General features: G+C 32.7%; 1 protein-coding gene across 34 annotated transcripts in view; it reads left to right on the top strand.

Annotated features, from left to right (window-relative positions):
* Positions 1–18,989, top strand: part of PPFIA2 (PTPRF interacting protein alpha 2) — a 495,741-nt gene that overhangs the window by 125,759 nt on the left and 350,993 nt on the right. The gene's annotated exons all lie outside the window — the stretch shown is intronic.

Genomic DNA, 18,989 nt, shown 5'->3' with positions numbered 1-18,989 from the left:
ATTAAAGTTGAGATTCTGCAGAGTTCTTACTTTCAGTTAAAGTCTATGTTGGTTCAAGAACACAGTATAATAAGAAATATGTCCTAAAGATTTTATGATAGGCTATTAAATTATTTTTCAAAAAGGTATTTGAAGCAGTTGAAGTATATTTAGAAAACTAGAAGTATTAGGGAAATTGGGAAGGTAAACCAGAAATCGAATATTTGACCCAAAGAGTCCACCAAGGTTTTCTGAAAATTTCTAAGTTTTCTTCTGGCTACATAACAAATTCTGCAGATATTCTTATATTTTACTCATAGTAACCATTTATATTTTTATTGGAGTATGGTGAGAAGTTTTATGGAAAATCCTGGCCATTTTCTCTGTTCTGCCTTTCTTTTATCACAGATTAGAACTGGCAATCCAATGACTTTATCCCTCTGTAGACAGCTCTCTCTTCAAACTTAGAGAAAAATCTTCCTGCTGTGCTTACTTAGAAGCACTGGATTTCGTTTCTTTTACTTCACCATTCTCTAAAAGAGCAAGAACTTAACTACAATTTTACATTTTTTACAATTTTTTACAATTTTACAAATTTACAATTTTTTACAATTTTACAAATTTACATCATTATTCTAACTTTTAAATAAAGACATTTAAGTAATTGAATTACATTTAAGTGGGAAAAATGGGTCAGTTTGAGATAAAGATTGCCTGAATCATTTAAAAAATATATGGTTGTTTATAAAAGATATTGAAAATATAAGAATAAAGAAAGATCAAAAGTAAAATGATAGAAAATATATGTTGTATAATACTAAGAAAAAATGCCTATGCAGCTATATAATATCAGAAAATAGTCTAAGAAAAAAAATTATTAAATATAAAAAGAAATACTTCAACATAAAAATTGATATACGAGGAAGACTGAAAAAATTTTAAGTTTGTGTATCTAATAACACACTTAAAATATAGAAAACAAAAATTAACAGAAATAAAAAGATAAAAAAAGCCTTTGATCATGGTGTAACATTTTAATTTTTAAGATTTTATTTGTTTATTTTTGCAAGAGAGAGAAAGAGCATGAATGCATGAGCAAGCATGAGTCTAGGGGAGAGAAACAGAGGAAGAAGCAGACTCCGCACGGAGCAGGGATTCTCAACTGAAGACTTGATCCCAAGACCCTGGGATCATGACTTGAACCAAAGGCAGATCCTTAGCTTACTGAGCCACCCAGGCACCCACATAGTGGAATATCTTAATACTTGTCTTAGTATCTGATTGAACAAGGAGATAAAATTTGTAAAGATAATGATAAGTTGAACAATAGGAAAAACAAGCATGGTCTAGTGATCTATAGAGAACCCTATACTTGATTTCTCCAAAATAACCAAATGTGTGTCACACAGGAAGACTCAACAAATTCTAAAGAATTGAATCAGGCTGAAATTTTCTTACAATAGCAGAATTCAACTAGAAATTAGTAAACAGATAAAATTTTAAAATGATAAATAGAAAATACTTTTTGAAAGGTAAAACAGATACTTCTGAATAATTTGCTTGTCAGAGAAGAATTGGAAAATTAAAAAAAAATTTAAATTCAGTGATATTGACAGAGTACCTGGGTGGCTCAGTCCTTTAAGTGGTCTGCCTTTGGCTCAGGTCATGACCTCTAGGTCTGGGATCTGAGCCCCATGGCAGGCTTTCTGCTCAGTGGGGAGTCTGCTTCCCTCTCTTTCTCTACCCCTCCCTACTGCTCATCCTTTCTCTCTCTCAAATAAATAAAATCTTTTAAAAAAATTCAGTGATATTGAATACTACATATTGAAACATATAGGAGGCAATTAAAGCCTCATTTAGAGAAAAATTTACAATATTTATATATATATTAGAAAAAGTAAAGTTTAGAAATTGATGATGTATTTATCTTATGAAGCTAAGTGACAAGAAGCAAATAAAACCTAAAATATAAGAAGAAAAGAAGTAGCAGAAATTAATAAAATAGGGTAGAAATATTTAAAAGAGTATAAGTAAATAAATAAATAAAGCTAAAGTTGATTTGTTGAAAAAAAATTTTAACACTGGTAACTCTTTGGTAGGCTGCTATAATAAGTGAGAAGGTGCAAATAAATATAATGAAAGGGTTTTGAACACAGTTTATGTTTATGAATTTTAAATTGTAGATGAGGAAATTCCTGGACAATACACCATGGCCAATTTTAATACAAGAAATAAGAAATACAAGTAATAATTTTACTATGAAACAAATTTTCAAATAAAAATCTCCACAAAGAACACTACAGGACCAGATTGCTTCATTAATGGATTCTATAACCTATTAATGAAGGTATTATACCAACTACTAAAAGCTTTAAAGACAATTAAACAAAAACACTTCCCAAGTTGTTTTATGAGGTGTATTTGTTTTATATTGCTATGTAACAAATTACCACAACCTTAGAGGCTTAAAGCAACACACTTATTATCTCAGTTTGGGAATAGCTTAACCAGGCCTTCTGGTCAGGGTTTAACTGGCTGTGATGAAGATGAGGGCTAGGCTGCATTTTGATATGGAGTCAAGCTCCCTTTCCAAGGTCATGTAATTATTGATATGTATGCCTATAATATATATACACACCGTGTGTGCAGGTATACACATACGTATACAGTGATGGGAATGACATCCTATTATTACCTTTGCCACGTTCTCTTAGTTAGAAGTAAATTACAGACTTTGCCCATCTCAAAGGGAGGAAATTAGGGGAGGGATGAACATGGGGCCATCCTAGAGTCTGTCTGCCATGTGAGGCCAGAGAGAAAAATCTTAAAGCAAAGCCTGAAAAATTAACTTAAAATTAGCTAATTACATGAAGCAACACATAAAGACATCAGAAACTAGTTGTGTTTATTCCAGAAACGAAAGGTTATTTTAACTTTCACAATTCAATGAATGTAATTCATCATGTTATTAAATAGGAAAAATCATATAATCATATACATAGGTGTAGACAAAATATAGATAAAAATTGAGTACTTATTTGTAATATATCCCTATATAATGATCATATGATTTAATATCATAATGGTTTAATATCAATATGTTAACTACATAATGATTTATATGATAAACTTTCAGCATTCTAAGAATTAAAGTGAACTTTCTTATTTATTAATTACTCTGTCATTATTTTATTCAAATATTTATTTAGGAACTAATATTCACTAGGAACTCAACTCTTTTCCCTGTCCATGTGCACACATAAAGATCACTCCCTTTAAAATGCTGGCAGCTCTTGGGGCACTTGGGTGGTGCAGCCAGTTAAGCATCTGACTCTTGATTTTGGCTCAGGTCATGGTCCAGGTCATGATCTCAGGGTCAGACTGAGCCCCGTATTGGGGCTCAGCGTGGAGTCTACTTGTCCCTCTTCCTCCCTCGCTCTCTCTCAAAAATATAAATAAATAAAATCTTTAAAAATAAATAAAATATTGGCAGGTCACCATATGCATTCACTATACAGAGATTATACTGACCAATTACACATCAGAAGTACATGCAAATTACTTTATACTTATCAAAATTTATATCTGAATTTATTTCTATTTTATTTCTATTTAATAATAAATATTTTTTCTCATATCCTTCCTTCTGTATTTCCTTCCTTATTATTTAACCAAACATAATAGCTCTTCCACATCTCTCCATATTTAACAGCTGGAGTTGTGTCCAATTTTCAAGATTCACTTAATATAATTATTCCTTTTCAATAGCTAAATTACACAGATATTTTTTGGCTAACACTGAAATGAATGAAATGAAAATTTTCAAGGAAGTGTGACTTAATTTGATTTTTTTAAAAGTAGAGAGAAGATGGATTATTATAAGTAGACTGTAAAATATTATATTTCCCAGGTAACTACTAGTATGAAAAATTTTGCAAACATGAATGTATTTATATATACTTAAAACGGATAAACAAAAAAGTACAAAAATAGCTTTGCACTCATTAAGTAAAAAGATAAGCTGCTCCAGAATGAAGATTTGAAAAGTAATATCCTCTTTGTTTCGCTACTCTCTGCAGAACTTTAATTCTACAAACAAATCACCAAAATGCATACATCACTAACAATAATTAGGGAAGGACTTATATTAGTATTCTTTTAAAATATTTAACTTGTTACTTGTAATTATGTTTTGTTTATTTTATGTTTGTTAATATTGGAACTTAATCTCTCTCAGCCAAACAAAATACATGCAAAAATGTTCAAGTGTAAAATAGCCTTTACCTGGTATTGTTTTTAGAGGACATTGCTAGTACCAAGCAAAAGAGTATAGTTAAGACTCCCTTCCTTCCTCACCTCTTTAAAGTTCTAGTTATGGATCAGTTTCTTTGGGACCACTAATCAGCTCTTTTGATTATATGGCAGTCTTGATTTGCTAATCTAAACTAGATGAGGTTGGATGCCATAAGGAACACAGGAAAAATGCTATGTTCTTGCCTTTAGAAATGTAATTCTAAAATCATCAAGACATTAACTTAAGTTCACATATTTGAATGCTATTCAAACAGTTTTAAATATTTATTTGGACATGAAGAAATTCCATTTTCAGAATATTATAGTAAGAACGATTGCTTCAAATACTTGAAAGGAAATTTCATTTATTTAATATTGAAGATGTGACAAGAATTCAAATGTATTGCCAAAGTATAACTATAAAAATGCAGGTTTTGCTAAAGTGTATGAGGGTTTTATTTAGATATTAGATATATACATCAATCAAAGTATCCATTGTCACACATCTAACTCTTGTTATCTTCTGTCAAGGTTGGATTTAATAGGAAATCCTACTTTCCTTCCTTTTCCCTTTCTATGATGCTGTTGTCTGTGGAAAGCTCATTTTTTTTTTTTTTTTTTTGGAAGCCAAAAAAAAGAAAGTTATTTTTTGCTGATCCTATCAGAGGACTCTATAGGGTTAACTCTGAAATTAATAGACTGGAAAGTCTAATTTAAAAAATATTTAAATTCATTTTAGTTAACAGTGTATTAGTTTTAGGGGTAGAATTTAGTGATTCATCAGTTGCATATAATACCCAGTGCTCATTACAAGTGCCCTTCTCAATGCCCATCACCTAATTATTCCATTCCCCTAACCACCTCCCTTCTAGCAACTGTTTGTTTCCTATGGTTAAGAATCTCTAATAGTTTGTCTTACTGTATTTTTATCTTATTTTTTCCTTCCCTTCCCTTCCCCTGTGTTCATCCGCTTTGTTTCTTTAATTCCACACATGAGTGAAGTCATATGGTATTTGTCGTTCTATGACTTCTTTTGCTTAATGTACCCTTTAGTTCCATCCACATCATTGCAAATGGCAAGATTTCATTCTTTTTGATGGCTGAGTAATATTCCACTGTATATATATAGATATAGATATAGATATAGATAGATATAGATATAGATATATATCCACAATAGCCAAAATATGAAAAAAGCTCAGATGTCCATTGATGGAGGAGGAATGGATAAGAAGATATGGTGTATATGCACAGTGTAAAGTCTAATTTTTTAGAACTTTAGTTGTTTTTTTTAACAACTTATGTAATACAAAGTGCTTTTGCCCTGTGTCTTTCCTTTAACTTCCCATTCTCACATTTTATCTTTGATGCCTGTTTATTTTTTTAAATTTTATTTTTTAAGTAATCTCTAGCCCAAACGTGGAGCTCAAAATCATGACCCCAAAATGAAGAGTCACATACTCTATCAGTAAGCCAGTCAGGCACCCCTCTTTGACACTTGTTTAGACTTACAAATGTTTCTGCCCATTTGCTTTTCCTTCTTCCTTGTATTCTTTATTCCTCAGGTGGTTTTTTAAATTATTATTTTTCATTCCTTAAATATCTTGTTTGTTTCTTGATAGCTTTCTTTGAGTATGATGACAAAGTTGAATTAAAAAATGTTCTCATGTTCAGGGTGGCTGGGTGGCTCAGTCGGTTGGGCATCTGCTTTTAGCTCAGGTCATGATCCTGAAGTTCTGGGATCCAGTCCCACTTCGGGCTCCCTTCTTACTAGGGAGTCTGCTTCTTCCTCTCCCTCTGCCTTTCTGCCTTTCTCTCTGCTCATTCTGTCTCTCTCAAATAAATAAAATTAAAAAAAGAAAAAAAGAAATGTTCTCATATTCTTAACTGGTCACAGGGTGTGCACATGGGCAATGCACACAAACATGTTACTATATTTATGTTTTCTTTTATATTTAAATATTTATATTTAGAATGTATTTATATATAGTATGTGTATATATACTATATAAGTGTTTGTCATGTAAAATAAAATATATCACTGAGATTATACATGTTTGGCTAGTGTGAAGGCAGCAATAGGGACCTCTTATTAAGAATGAGAGATAAGGAAGGTCTCTCTGAGAAAGTGACTGCAAAAAGATAAATCATCTAAAGAGTAGATGATGAATGATCTGGATGACATAATTAGAAGAGTATAGTGGATTCAAGTTGTCCCCCCAAATTCATGTTTACCCAGAACCTTAGAATGTGACCTTATTTAAAAAACACATTTTAATATTAAATCATCCTGTATTTAAGATGTGCTTTAAATCCAGAGACGAGTATCTTTATAAGAAGATGAGAGGACACAGAGAAGCTAGAGACAGATCAGAGTCAAGTATCTACGTACCAGTGAATGACAAGGATTCCTGAGAACTACCAGAAGCTAGAGAAAAGCATAGCACAGGTTCTCTCTCAGAGTTTATACAAAAATAGCAAAACTTCCCAACAACTTGATTTCAGACTCGACATCCATAACTAAAAGAGAATAAATTTCTATTTTTTTTAATTTATATTATTTTAGGCTACCAAGTTGTGGTCATCATTACAGCACCCTTAAGAAACTAAGTCAAGGTGCACAGGACCTAAACATGACTAAAGTTTAATGAGCTACAGGAAAGTGATGTGAAACGTTCCCTGCAGCCAAATCACATTGGGTCTTATAGGGGTTTGTTTGTTTGTTTGTTTGTTTGTTTGTTTGTTTGTTTTTTTCAAGTGCTATGAGAACTCATAGGAAAGTTTTCTGTGGGGGAATGACATGATAACATGTATGTGTTAAAAATATTATGCTGGATGCTCTTAAAAAATGAGTGGAATAAGACAAGAATTGAAGCAGGAAGCACAATTGTATGAGTCCAGGTAAGAGATGGTGGGAGTCTGATTTAAGTTGGTGGTGACAGAGAAGTGAACTGAGATGAGGTATAATTTGAAGTTCCAGTTGATGACTTGTTGATAAATTGAGTATATGTCTTGACAGAAAAATTAAAAATCCCTCTTTAAGTTTTGGCCTGAGCTACTAGATAGATGATCATGACATTTACCAAAACAAGAAGCAGAAAGAAGAGAAAAATTTGTGGGGAGGAAAGGAGGAGAATGTTATTTAGCTTGACAGGTGTGTTATTTATATGGATTGAGATTTAAATTTCAGGGATGAGGGTTTGTAAATATTATTTAAAGGTATGAGAATAGTTAAGATCATTTAGACAAAGAGTGTAGAGAGGAGAGAGAAGTCCAAGACAATATTGAAGCAATTTAGAGGAAAAGTATGCAGTATAGGACATTATATAAGGAACTTCCTGATCAAAGACTTATGAGTGTTATGTTATAGAAGAAGAGAGATGTACATGGAGAGCCAAGTTCTATTGCCTCACTATAGTAGGGTATATATAACATTTATTTTTATATAAAGGGATTTACGAGTCAAATGATTTAGAGTTCAAGACGTTTTGTCCAACATCTTGAAAAAAATTTTCCCCAGGAATACATTATAGAAATGGAATTCTGAAGCAAATTTCCAATGACAGTTTTGTAAGACCACAATTTTTTGCTCTTGAGAGGTTCTGTGAGCAATAAACCTCAATCCATTCTCTTCTTAATTTCATAACCAGATGAAATGATATGACTTGGAAAAAAAAGTGTCTATATATGAAAGCCAAGTGGTGCATAAAGGAGGATATAAACCCAAAGCCAATCTAAAGCTTTGTTCACATCTATGGCTGAGCAATTAATCCAGTTTTGGACTCTTAGGGATATATACCTGAAATGGGCCTTACAAACTGTCTAGAAGTATACCTTTACTTAAAAATAAAGGAATCTCAGAAAGACAAAAACGAACAAAATAAAGCAAAAAAAAAAAAAAAAACCAAAAAACAAAACAAAAAAAAAAAACAAAAAGCAAACTTGTCCATGATCCTATCTTGCCAGAAATGGAACTGGCTTTTTTTGATGGATGTCAAAACTGTACTGTGGTAACTCCTCTTTAGAATTAATCACAAGGGAATACTATCATTCAGAAGACAATAATAGATTCTAGTTTCACTGAGGGAAAGAACAAAAGAAAATGTTTATTATACCATGGTTAAATTAGTTGTAATAAAGGACCCTAAGGTTTAATCCCAATTTTATCACTTTAATAAGCACTTTGATTTTTCTCAAGCTACATATTCTCACAGAGCATCAGTTTTCTCATATGTAAAATTAAACCTGCATTTCACAGATGCACTGTTATGTGAAGACTTGTGATAATCCTTTAGTAAATGTAATTAAGATTCTGAGTTTTTGTAGCCTTCAGTCATAACACCATTAAAGCAACACAGTTTTGACTCACCTTGGAAGCTGATCTTGACAGGAAGGAGAGAGGTAGTAATGAAAATGAAGAAAAAAAAGCAACAGCATTTTAAAGTTCTGCTCATGTATGTGTAACACCAATATACTGGTCTTGAACTCTTTTAACAGTAAAGTTTTTTGAAAAAATGTATAGACTTCCCCTGAAGCAAGAATAAATCTTTTCTACTTTCCATCTTACTTTTTTCCCATCTCTCATATTTTTCACCTATAGTATCCCTCTCCTTTCTCTTTCAGCACCCTAGAGACCTTTAGCCTTCAGATAGTTCTTTTTCTTCCAGGAATCTCTTCCTTTCTGCTGACCCCTCTTTCTCTACTTTCAAATAGCACCTGTGCTTAAAACTCTTCTATAAGATGATACTGTCCTCTCTAGTTTGGGTCTATATCTCTTCTATACATACAACCAGATTCAAACTACAAAATTACACCTCCTGCTATAATTTCTCAAACACATTCTCTCTTTCATTTTCTATGAAATTATTTCTATTCCCAAACTATAACAGAATGTTTGAAAATTATATTTGGAGCTGTAGTAATTGAATCCACTGATCTAATTTCATTCTTCATTTCCCTTGCTCTCTCTGTAGCATCTGATATTGCTCTGGCCCTGCCTTGAAAGACTCCTCTTCTTTCTCATACTGCAACCAAGTGAGCATGCCCTAAAATTCAGTCCTTGGTCATATGCGTCTCTCTGTATATAATTACACTTTTACAGTGGTTAAGAAATATCATAGCTTTCACTATAGACAGTTAAATCTAAAATCTCTGACTCCAGACTTAAATTCTCTTTTGATCTCTAATCTACCCCTTGCAATTAAAGAGAAAAAAAAGTTATGTAAGGAATATTATAGGAGTTTCTTAACTTGTGCCCTTCCCTTCTCCTTACCAATCATTCTTGATTATGAAGTCTTGTTTTACCTTTCTAAATTATATATTTGATTTCCTTCTCCTGTTCAAGAACTTTTACTAATTCCTGTTGACTATAGATTATAATCCTGTACTTAGGTGGATTTTGCTTCTTATGCATTGGGAGTTCTAAGATCCAGAAGACAAGAAAAGAAAGAAGGAAGAAAGGAAAGGGAGAAAGAAAAGGAAGGAAGGTAAAGAGGGAGGGAAGGAGGGGAGGAGAAAGAAAGAAAAACAAAGGAAGGAAGGACGGAAGGAAGGGAAAGAAAGAAAGAAAGAAAAGAAAGAAGAAAGAAAAAGAAAGAGAAAAGAAAAGAAAGAAAAGAAAAGAAAAGAAAAGAAAAGAAAAGAAAAGAAAAAAAGAAAAAAATGTAAAATTAGTTTTGAAAATTCCTTAGGAAGAAGCCTTGGTAAAAACTGATAACACACTACAGCCAACGCATCCAATACATTTATTTAAAAATTATTTGGGTGTAATATTTAAATAATAAAATTCACATTTTCAAAGTATACAATGTGATCAATTTTTAATCATGACCACAATCAAGATACAGAACATTCTTGTTACCCTAAAATTTTCCCTATGTCCCTTGGTAGTCAAAACCCTAATACGCGCACTGTGGCAGACGTTGATCTGCTGTCTGTGAGGATAATTTTGATATTTCTGGAATTTCACATAAATGGAATCATATAGTATGGCTACTTTCAGTTAGCATGACAGCTTTGAAATTATTACGTAATTTTGCCTGTATCAATAGTATATTCATTGTTATTACTAAGTAGTATCCCACTGTATAGTTACACCACAGTTTGTTTATACAGTTGTCAACTGATATATGTTAGGGACTTCTCTAGTTTCCCACTATTATGAAGAAACCTGCTATGAATATTCAAATGCGTATTAATCTGTTTTGAGAAGATACCTACAAGTGGGATTTCTAGATTGTCTAATAAGTGATCTTTAATTTTATAAGAAACTGGCAAGCTGTTTGCCAAAGTAGCTTAGCATTTTGCAACATCAACACAATGTATGAGAATTCTAATTGTTCCAACCTTCTCACCAACACTTGGTATTGTCAATCCTTTTTATTTTTGTCACTCTAATGAATATATCACAGTGTCTTATTAGAGTTTTAGTTTTCATTTCTTGATAAGTAATGATATTGAGCATACTGTCTAATGCTGGCATTTCCATTGGTTTCTTTTATTATGACTTCTCTGTTTATGCTGAAGTTTCTTACTTTGTATATAATATCCACTTTTTAAAAACTGGATTTAACAATATATCAGTCATTGTTATTTTAAAGTTTCTAAATGAAAGTTCCAGTGTTTGAACAACTTGGATTTCTGTGTCTGGTTCCATCAAACTTTTTTTCCCCCTTTTGTATGCCTTGCAATTAATTACTGATTGAATAACAAACATGTGAAAATGAAAACAAGCTGAGGTAAATATATTTATGTCCATAAATTGTTATGCTTCCTTATCAAGCCATTGATGTGGGATTTGAGTCAATAGGTAGTCAAACTTCATTTGTTTCATTGCAACACAGGCTTAAAAGTCTCCTGTTTTTGAACTGAACCTATATTATATTTTATCCAAGTTTTGGAATGTCAAATGATCTGTTAAAGTGTTTCTGTTCCACCCTCAACCTCTGGAAAACACTATATGCCTGTCCTACAAGGTGGATGGAGAGAAAGCTCTGCATTCTAGCATCTTCTTTAGCAAAAGATTGCAGTTGCCCATTACTCATTGCAGGCTCATGGTAGGAACCATTGAAGAGGGGACTGGAACTTCACAGTTCTCCTCAAGTCTTGGTCTGAAGCCGACTCTGTACACCAAGCCTGAGAACTGGGTTCCATTTTCTCCATTTTCCTGCCCCTTCCTGACTGGGAATTTTTCATACCACCTCCAAGGTCGCTGACTCCCTTGATTCAGTAGGTGTTTCCACAAGCCAGTTTCTTGCCTTTCCCACAGCTATAGCCCTCTTCTTTACATTATTGCACATTCCTGGGATTGAAGCTTTTCCTTAGTGTCAATGCTGGTTGGGGGGGCGGGGGCGGGGAGGATTCTATACTTCTCCCAGTGGCAGTTGCCTTTGGCCTGTGAACAGTGAGTGAGAGGGTTTCATGTTCTTTCCCTAGTGAGAGTCAACCTTTGCTTGGGACTTTCTATTTCCTATAGACAGATGCCTTTTTTTAAAAAAAAATTAAAACAAGATCAGTCGTTGGATGTTACAAAGGTTCTCGCTTTACTGCCAGGGGCAGATATCTTTTTCTTTTTTCATGCCTGTCCCCAAGCAGCAGCTGAGCTCATCTTGTTAAAGGGCTGGTAGTTGACAGGTGCTGACTCCCCTTGGGCATGGAGCTCCCAGGATTCTGATCTCTCATGAGAGCCCACACTAGGCTTTTAAGAATTTGTTAAAATGTGAGTTTACTTCTTCTCACTTACTTTTATAGCTACTTTTATTTGTCTCCCATGTTCTGCCAATAATTAGACATTTTGTGTATCCTGTTTTCTTTAGATGGGCTTGTCAACCTTGGAAATTTGGCTCATCTGGATGCCTGGTATCCTCACCTTTCTGATTGTTAAAGAAAAAAAAAATACAATTTTCGGATCACCTGGTTATTCCTCATTGTTTACATGGGAACAATGTTCTCTTAATAACTTTCTGTATCCTAAATGGAAGTAGAACTTCTCATATAATTATTTTTTTTTCCAGTATTGAAATCTATTATTCTCCTTTTGACTGGTTACTAGATAAACTCTGGTTTCCTTGAGGAGTGATATGAACAAATAATATAACATTTGAACACTAGAATGGTCCTCAGGAAGGTGAGATGTAGTACTCTGAGAGAATTGAGGGAACCAAGGGCACTGAAGAAATAACAGATTCAAACTTTCTGCCTCATACTTAACAAATACAATCTCTGAAAGAAATGGTGAATAAATCACTATCATTATTAAGTTTTTTTCTACATATCTTTTCTCTCTCTCTCTCTCTCTCTCTCTCTCTCTCTCTCTCTGGCTTTTTTCTCTCTGTCCCCACTACCTAAATTCAAGCTAATATAAATAATGGCTTAGTATGTGACTACTCCATACTTAGCTTAATATTAAAGTCTTTCTAGATAGTGTTTCCATGCTATATTCTAGTTTTCCTCTATTTCCAGAGAAGTACATCAATTCCAAACAAACTTATCTTCTTCCTTCTGTCCTTTGATGTTTTTGCTTCTAAATAGACTGCATTTTCCTATTCAGATTCTAACTATGAATTTTTAAGACCTCTACATTTTCAGTAAGTGAATTGCTACTGAAACTTACTTGTATACTTAGCATTTTTTAAATAAAAATCTAACTTTAATCCAATAAATGAAATGGTATGATCAGTGAACATAAATTTTAAGTAATGCATGCATTTTCATGGCTCATTTGATCATTCATAATATGCTGAAGCCTGAATCATGTCTTTGAGCACTATGCAAATAAAAAACTGCCTTCTATTGAAATTTTTAAATAAAGAGCACCACCTTGTGGAAATATATATTTATATGAAATGGAAGACAAATAGCAAAGGAATAACTCATTTTTAAAATACCTGTAATTTATACTATACTAAATTATTAGTGTAAAAAAGAAAACATCATACTTTTTCCTAAGGAAGATTACAAGATAGCAAGAGAGAATAGAATATTAATTTTTATTTATTTATTTATTTATTTATTTATTTATTTATTTATTTTAAAGATTTTATTTATTTATTCATGAGAGACACAGGGAGAGAGAGGCAGAGACACGGGCAGAGGGAGAAGCAGGCTCCTCTCAGGGAGCCCGACGTGGGACTCGATCCTGGGAGTCTGGGATCACGCCCCGGCCCCAAGGCAGATGCTAACCCCCTGAGCTACCCAGGGATTCCATATTTTTATTGTGTAGTCATATGTCATTTTTTTTCATACTCTATGAATCAATAAAAATCTGCGAAATTGTAACTGCTAACTATTCTTTTCATATAAATGTTCTTCTGGAACTAATTTTTAGCATAAAATAATAAATATTGTTATAAGAGTCTATTACAAATGATCTAATCCAAAAAAGCCTTGCTTTAAAAATAAGGAAACCAAAATTGAGGGAATATATTTAGGGTGTGCACTAGGTATAACCAGTGATGGGGTAGATATGTTCATGGAAGCATCATTGCTGTTTGCCTGAATGGTTTTGGTCAATTAGCAGAAATTAGAATATAGTAATGCTTTGTTGATCTCTATTGAGAATGGTTTATTTAACATGACTGAATGTGTCATAATAAAACCATGCATAATATATAATATATTATCATTGCTTAAAAATAATTATAATTTTTCTAGAACCTTTCTGTGGTGCATATTTCTTTTTAACAGCATATAGTGCATCTATTGTTTTATGAAACTTAATTTGAAAAAACTGAACATTTTTATGTATTAAAGTATTGAAGGTTCTTTTAAAATTTCTACATTTGACATTGCTTCATCTCAGCTTACTTTCAAAGGTTGGACTAAAGCGTACTGATATTCTTACAAAGAGGAACCCAGAATTAGAAATTAGTTCTTCCCACAAGTATAAAAAGCAAACATAGATTTCCATCTTAACAAACTCAAAGGGTGGTCTTATTCTTTAGAACTTCAAATTACCTTACTACTTTTTGATATCAAGTCATAATCATAATCATTCTTTCATGTTGAAATTGCAGAAGAATAAAATGGGGAGTTTTTTGTTATTGTTTAATTGTTATAATTGTTTTTGATATTGTTTAATTGTTATTATTGAAAAAATTTTGTTAAGCCAGGTTTTGCCCTATTGTAACTTGTGTGAGTTAGGCAAATATTTCTAATGAGGTTAAGCAATCTGTCTTTGATTCTTCCAGTTTGTTGGAATCTTAATGAATCCTGATTCTATTCTTTGGTTCTTATTTCTCTAATTTTGGGTGATAAATATAATTTATTTGTAAATATATTTTTCGTATACAATAACAACAGTGAACTAGAAAGGGTTAGTTAGACTTGAGTCTTGCTTCTGGTAATCTATATTCAGACGACTCCCAATACAGTTATTCATTCTCAGAACCCATCTTACCACATCATCCAACTTGTCCTCATCTTTTCTCCAAGAGCCTTGCCTAGAGTGTTGGGCTTTAGCAATATTTATCTCTCTATTCCTTATAATCAAATGCAATTCAAATCTATTTGTAACTATTTTCATTCTTAATTTGTTGCATATAACAAAGCATTAATCTGAAGAATCAGATTGCATACATTTATTGAACTATGCATGATTTCCAGAAGTCACTGTATAGGGTAATTTACAGAAGCTTTAGAACAAGAGTCTTTGAAAGTATATATTGGTTTCGGGGTCTTCGATGTTTACATTTCAGTTTTCAAAATTCTTCTTTATGGCATATTTATTGGAAACTAATCCTTCAGAGAGATGATATGTGACAATAAATTATGTTAAGTAAATTTCAAATAATAATCCTTTTGCTCTTTAAGCCAACCTGAGTAGAGTATTTGAATGATAGCTTATTGTATTTGTATAATGATAATTTAAATAATTTGGATATGTATGTTGCAAGAATTAAATGAATGTATATAAAATCCTTAGTACAATGTCTGGCACATAGATGTTTCTGAATATGTTTGCAGTTTTTATTAGCATTATCATTATTACATCCCCAGGAAAATCTTGGAGCAAATAGAAGGATTAGAGGGCTATAAGTATTGTATGAATATGAAAACTAAGGCCAGAAAAATAAAATAACTTACTTAAAATCTTATATAATTCAGTATAGAAATTGTTCTATAACTAGAGCTAATATTCTACTTTTCACCTTTTTCTGGTATTTCTTTAACTTAGCTATATAAGCAATTTTTATGTTAGTCTTATAACAGGTTTGTCATAAAATTGTGTGTGTGTGTGTGTGTGTGTATGAAATAGCAAGCCTGAGGTGACTGCAATAATATAATAAGAGGGTAAAATATGCCAATGAATTTAATCAGTAAGACATCATTACAAGAAAATGATATGAACATGATGGGAAATACAGTATGCAAGTATAAAAGTAGGGGAATAAATAGTAAGTAGGCCAGCTTGACTAGAGCAGAGTTTTCATAAGTGAACAGGCTACATTTTGATGCATCCCAGACTCCCTAATGGTGATTTAAAACAGTAGTCATTTATTTAGCCTACAAATAAATGGGAGTGGCAGTTTGGGGTGTGGGTTATGCTCAGGCGAGCTTGGCAGGCCTGTTCACATGACTATAGTCAGTTGTCAGATTAAGGAACCTGGCTGGTTTAAGATGGCTCAGCTGGTATGGCTCATCTTGTGTGTTCTCTCATCCTCCTGCTGGGCCAGATATGTTTAGTAGGTAGCAGTGATGGATGTCTCAAGAAGGAAGGCAGCAGCATGAAAAGTCTCTTGAGGCTCTGATTCAGAACTCAACACAACTTCATTTCTAGAGCATTCTATCCTCCACAGTAAATTACAAGCTAGTCCAGGTTCAAGGAGTAGTAACTGGACTCCTCTTATTAATAGGTAGATCTGCAAATAATTATGGTCACTTTTGTAACCTACCACAACCAGAATTGTAGCCATGGAAATGAAAATGGTACACACTGTGAGATAATCAATGGGTTTTGGAATCAGACAAAGAAATGTAGAAAGTAGAAAAGTCATGTTAAATTATTTGAACTAAGTGACTCAGTTAATGAGAAGCAATATAATTATTGTGGTTAAAGATTTGTAGTAAGGTTCACCTAGATTAAAAGTCCATTCAATTTTACCACCAACTCCCTCCCTTACCTAAAAACTGGCTTTAGGCATATCATTTAATCTCTTTAAGCTATCATCTCTTTCTTCATTTGAAGAAAACTGAATATGATAATAGCTACCTCAGGTGATTGGGAGGATTAAATGAAATCATGCAAGTAAAATACAAGATTGTATGCTTGATATAGTATGGGCTCAAAAATGTCACTGATTTAATGATTATAGAATTCATATTTTCTTGGTAGTGGTATCCTGATTACAACAAAAACACATTTCAGGAGGAAATCAGTCGAACGTATTTCTGTTTGGAACAAAGTTTGACTGCATTGTCAATGGAAGAAGATGCTGGAGCCCTGAACATTTTGAACTGGAGCTTCAGATAGAAATCAGAGATAGAGATACCCACATAGAGATGGTAGTTGAAACCAGGGAATGGAGGAAATCTGGAGCAAAAATCTGTGCAAAGAAAAGAGCATGCAGCCAAAACTAAGTATTTAGGAATTTAGAAGATTAGAGTATGATTAGTTTGGCCTATTTGATCGAATATATAAGATAAGATGGTGTTTCGTTGTTGTTTACTTTCTGGCTCTAATGTTTTGCTCATCCTGTTTTCAGTCATGTACCATTGTTACCAACTCTTAGATCCTGTTCCTCTGCAAAGACTTATTCATAGAAGTCTGCTTTCCATGCTTAATGACCTCAGCCTCTATTGTAGGCGAATAATAACAGCTCAGGAAATATTTTAATTGAATAAAAAGAAATGCAAGATGCATAACATAATGAGATTCCAAAATTTTATAATACTTCATAGATGATAAGCATTAAACATATGTAATCATATGTATTTATATATAATCATGTTCAGATTTGAGTATGACCAATCATAAGTAAGTTTCCCCAGACTCAAATTAAACAAAATAAAACAAAAATCCTTGATAGTTCTTCCTGATAGTGAAGTATAAATTTAGCACTGCCAAATACAAGTGGTAATAAGTGGTGTCTCTGGTATAGGAAAAATGGAACCTTTGGTTTCTTCAAAAGTAATCATGTATTTATTTTATTAATGGCTCACCACAGGGCGGATCATTGTCCAGACCAACAATTTTGGTGTCCATTGTATAATTTAGAATTATAATCTTAGTGTGAACTCTTCCGTGAAATACTGTAGCATTGTTCAGTCCTATTCAATAGATATTTAATTAAAATATATCATAGGATGGATGTTCTTATTTATTAATTAATAAAACTTTTATAGCCTTTGCATGAAACATGTATTTTACCTTAGTTTAAATCCCCCTACCCCCAAATAAAATAAAATAAGACATTTCAGCACTGATAGAACCTATTATGACTGCATAATATATTTTATTGCTGACTTTAGGAAAACTAATTTTTTCAACTGAATAGATATTCTTTGTAAATGTGGTTAAGGGGAACGTGTGTGTTTGAGTCATGCTGGAGGTGGGAGGGGATGTGGGTGGTTGTAGTTTATTTTTCTAGGCTGTAGGTGGTATTTTGATATTTTGGGGATATTTCAAGGCTTAGGAGTGAATATTCTATTGTATTTTCTATTTTCTTTTGTCAGAGATATGCTGAATGTTGTTTTTGTCGTAGGTGGTATTTGGAAATTTGATCCAGAGGGACATGTTTTAAGAGAAAAAAAGTGGGGGGAAATCAATACCAGTCAAGCATACTCCTACACTACTCATCTGGTAGTTGTTATTGCTTTTGTAGTTTTGTTTTATTTATTTATTTATTTATTTATTTATTTATTTATTTATTTTTGGTAAGACAGTGAATGATGAACAAATTTTTGGCTTTCATATTTGACACACTAAGGGCTTTGACAAATCCCTTAATTATAAGTACTTCCCTCAAAGGAGAGAAAAGTGACAAAAAAATAAAGAAGAAATACAGGAAAGAGAGTCCTAAGTATATAGAAGTCAGGAAGAAAATTTAAAAGAAAAAAAAGGAAAAGCTAGGATTGCTGTCTCCCTTTTGCTATATTAAAAATGGAGCTGTAAGAAATTCTTGTATAGAGACTCCAAATTTATAAAATTATTATCATACTACATAGGTCTTACGTGGATACAATCAGTTGAACAAACATTGCTTCAAGATCCATCCTCAGGATTTCCCTTCTCTCCATAAAATCATGGCTATCTAAATCTAAACTCATGATTCCAAGTATAGCTATAAAAATTAGTCACCATTGTAAGGATAAATTTATCTTCTATCGCCTAGATACTTCTTTTATTTATTAGGTTTTTCCTGAGCTCTAGATCCACATTATAACTTGAATGTCAGATAAGCACCTCAAGTACAAATCCAGTCTTACCTTCATGTTTTTCTCCTGTATTCTATATTTTACCAAATAGTTCTTTTACCAAGTCAGACGCTCCAGTTCAGAACTTGGATATCATTCTTTTGAATCTTTCTTTTTTTCTGAACAACTCTTTCATTGGCAATTTCCATTAATTTCATCTTCAAAATACATCTCAAACCAAACATTTCTCTTTCATTATGGTGTCACAGCCCTGGTCTAAATCACTGCTGCCTCACAAATGGACCTCTGCAACCGCCTCTTTCTTAGATTCCTTATACGCTGTTTCACTCTCAAATTATTCTATA

Source organism: Vulpes vulpes, chromosome 10 (assembly GCF_048418805.1).
Source record: "Vulpes vulpes isolate BD-2025 chromosome 10, VulVul3, whole genome shotgun sequence".
NCBI lineage: Eukaryota > Metazoa > Chordata > Mammalia > Carnivora > Canidae > Vulpes > Vulpes vulpes.
Note: the sequence above shows the minus strand (reverse complement) of the source record. Positions and strands in the feature narration are given on the sequence as shown.